Source organism: Hyla sarda, chromosome 13, assembly GCF_029499605.1.
Source record: "Hyla sarda isolate aHylSar1 chromosome 13, aHylSar1.hap1, whole genome shotgun sequence".
Lineage (NCBI taxonomy): Eukaryota > Metazoa > Chordata > Amphibia > Anura > Hylidae > Hyla > Hyla sarda.
Genome location: NC_079201.1, coordinates 49,459,958 through 49,463,745, shown reverse-complemented (window position 1 = coordinate 49,463,745; position 3,788 = coordinate 49,459,958). Strand labels below are relative to the sequence as shown.

The window sequence follows — 3,788 nt, the reverse complement described above, 5'->3', positions numbered from 1 at the left end:
CGCCATTCCCCAACCCTTGATTGGTCCACAGGAGAGATCAAGAACTGGGACTCTGCCTGCCATAGGAAGTGCCTCTCCCCCCCTCCCAGTCCCGTCAGGCAAGCCTCAGTGCCTCCTCATGGCCCCCGTCCTGGTGTCACACTGCCCCGTGCCAGGCTTCGCCCTCTGCCCTCCCTCCCCATTCCCACTCCTGCTGTACTGCCTGCCGTTGAGGAAACCCTCCATTCTTTCCCGGTGTCCTCATCCGGGGAGGCAGTTACCGGACAAAGAAAAGGGGAGACCTAAGGGGGGGGGTACTGTTACGCCTAGCGCTCCGGGTCCCCGCTCCTCCCCGGAGCGCTCACGGCGCCTCTCTCTCCGCAGCGCCCCGGTCAGTCCCGCTGACCGGGAGCGCTGCACTGTCATGGCCGTCGGGGATGCGATTCGCACAGCGGGACGCGCCCGCTCGCGAATCGCATCCCAGGTCACTTGCCCGTCCCGGTCCCCTGCTGTCATGTGCTGGCGCGCGCGGCTCCGCTCTCTAGGGCGCGCGCGCGCCAGCTCTCTGAGATTTAAAGGGCCAGTGCACCAATGATTGGTGCCTGGCCCAATTAGCTTAATTGGCTTCCACCTGCTCCCAGACTATATCTGATCACTGCCCCTGCACTCCCCTGCCGGATCTTGTTGCCTTAGTGCCTAGTGAAAGCGTTACTGTGTTGTCCATACTGTGTACTTGACCTCCTGCTATTGCCTTATTGACTACGATTCTTGCTGCCTGCCCCGACCTTCTGCTACGTCCGACCTTGCTCTTGTCTACTCCCTTGTACCGCACCTATCTTCAGCAGTCAGAGAGGTTGAGCCGTTGCTAGTGGATACGACCAGGTTGCTACCGCCGCTGCAAGACCATCCCGCTTTGCGGCGGGCTCTGGTGAAAACCAGTAGCAGCTTAGAACCGGTCCACTAGCACGGTCCACGCCTATCCCTCTCTGACACAGAGGATCCACATCCAGCCTGCCGAATCGTGACAAATGTGTTGTTTGCTATGAGAAGAAGTGTGGGAGAACAGTAGAAATTTGCATGTATGATGAGGTTTTTAGTAGGGTGTGTGTTATGCAGATTAGGATGAATGGAGAGGGATTTGAGAAAACCGTATGCTTCGGTGTGTCCTGGATGATATGTATTTGTTGAGAAAATTTGGTCTGTTAGGAGTGAGGCAAGAAGTGTTAAAAGAGAAAAAAAAGTATGGTGAAGTATGTAAGGGAGAAGAAAGTTCAATACAACATTAATTTGGTGAGAGGACAGAATGTCAGTAAAGTGTGGAAAATCTTGGAAACAGATGGAATGACAAATAGAAAGAGATTGTATGGCGCATTGCCAGTGAGAGAGGTTCAGAAGAGTTGTGGGATTGGAAGGAGTGAGAGATGTTCAAGAAAGGGATGTGGGGGGGAATAAAAGTATTATGCATTTGTTATGGAATTGTGAGAGAGCGCAAGAAGTATGGAGAGGAATAGGTCCGTTGGTTAAAGAATTGATGGGGATAACAAAATGGTCTTTTGAAGTGATTATGTTTGGTTTGAGTATGGTAGGTGCGAAAAAGGAATGAATGTTATATGTGTTATTAGCAAAAATTAACCCCTTAAGGACCCCGGGTTTTTCCGTTTTTTCCTCCTTACCTTTACAAAATCATAACTCTTTAAATTTTGCACCGAAAAATCCATATGATGGCTTACTTTGTAATGCCGTCAGTCATTTTACCCACAAATCTACGGCGAAACGGAAAAAAATCATTGAGACAAAAAAAAAATGTAAAACGCCATTTTGTACATTTTGGGGGCTTTCGTTTCTACACAGTACATTTTTAGGTCCATACGATTAAAATGATGCCCTACTTATATAGGTGTGATTTTGCTGTACTTCTGGAAAAAATCTAAACTACATGCAGGAAAATTCATATGTTTAAATTTGTCATCTTCTGACCCCTATAACTTTTTTATTTTTGGGGCGGTATGAGGGCTCATTTTTTGTGCCGTGATTTGATGTTTTTAGCGGTACCTTTTTGATCACTTTTTATTCATTTTTTCATGGTATAAAAAGGGACCAAAAATACACTATTTTGGACTTTGGAATTTTTTTGCTCGTACGCCATTGACCGTGCGGTTTAATTAATTATACATTTTTATAAATTGGACATTTCCGCACGCGGCGATACCACATATGTTTATTTTTATTTACACTGGGTTTTTTTTAAATGGGAAAAGTGGGGTGATTCAAACTTTTATTAGAGAAGGTGTTAAATGATCTTTATTAATTTTTTTCCCACTTTTTTTGCAGTGTTATAGCTCTCATAGGGGGCTATAACACTGCACACACTGATCTTTTACATTGATCAGTGGTATCTCATAAGAAACCACTGATCGATGATTCTGCCGCTTGACTGCTCATGCCTGGATCTCAGGCACTGAGCAGTCATTCGGCGATCGGACAGCATGGAGGCAGGTAGAAACCCTCCGACTATCATGTCAGCTGTTAGGGATGCCGCAGTGATCCCGAACAGCTCCCTGAGCTAACCGGCATTGTTTTACTTTCACTTTAGACACAGCGTTCAACTTTGAACGCCACGTCTAAAGGGTTAATAGCGCGCGGCATCGCGATCAGTGCTGCGCGCTATTAGCCACGGGTCCTGGCCGTTGTTAGGTGCCGGGCCCGACGCGCTATGACACGGGGCCACGCCGTGGACCTGCGTTATAGAACGGGAGCAGACTCATGACGCACCGGTACGTCATGGTTCCTTAAGAGGTTAAAGTAGTATTGTGGGATGCTAGGAATTTATGTATATATAAGAAGGAGGATGTGTGAGTTGAGAATTTTATGAAAATTATACTAAATAGATTGCATACTTTATATTTGTGGGATAAGAAGAGATTTGGAGAGGAGGATGCGGAGGGGACTTGGAAGTTTTTAAAATGGAGACACGTGGTGAAGGTATAAGGGATGTTGTTTGTTATGTAAGAAATAAAATTTGTAACCTAATGATGAGATGAATTATGACAAAGTTCAGTAAAACTGAGAGGTAAATGTGAAGTAGTTCTGAACTCATGTGTTTTAATTCAAACCTGAAGGTTTAAAAAAAAAAAAATCTGTTCTTATCAGTTTAATATCTGATACGTGCCCTATCTGAGGACCATTTATCAAATGGATTTTTGAGAACGGGGGCCGATTTTGAAGCTTGCTTCCGTCGCCCTATGCATTGACCCAATAAGGCAGTATCTTCAGGTACAGTGCAATACCCCATTGCAGTGTTAAAAAGAAAGATTCAAGTAGGTGAGTGGTCCACACTGTAGTATTAATCCGGTGCTCATGCATAAGAAATAATAGTAAAAAAAAAATTCCCGGCACTCGATGTAGATGAATATATTTCTTCTCTTTTATTTATGCATACAGCATATATCACAAACAACGCAGCACGCGTTCCGGCTCCTGCCTTTTTTAACTGAACATTGTAACTGAACATAATGGCTCATTTTATACACGTCATAGGAACACAATTATTACATCATTGGTAACCATGACAACAGGATAAACAATAACAAAAACACACATGGTGATTTTTGGACTGAAGATCAGTAGTACATTAGAAGTAATCAGGTTGGTCTCTAAATGAAAAGATGAAAAAATTTATAATTGCACAAAATTTACAGAAGTTGGTTAATCTCATATTCACAATTCAACCTCCTTGGTTCGAAGGTGCCCAAAGTGTGAATCCAAAATGCTTCTTTTTTGCAGAAGCAATTTTTTTATATCGCCTCCAC

At 44.4% G+C, this 3,788-nt stretch overlaps 1 non-coding gene across 1 annotated transcript; it reads left to right on the top strand.

Moving 5' to 3' along the window:
* Positions 1–3,079: 3,079 nt before the first annotated feature.
* Positions 3,080–3,268, top strand: LOC130297856 (U2 spliceosomal RNA). The gene has a single exon (XR_008849720.1). It is a non-coding gene; the product is annotated as a U2 spliceosomal RNA (small nuclear RNA).
* The last annotated feature ends 520 nt before the right edge of the window (positions 3,269–3,788 follow it).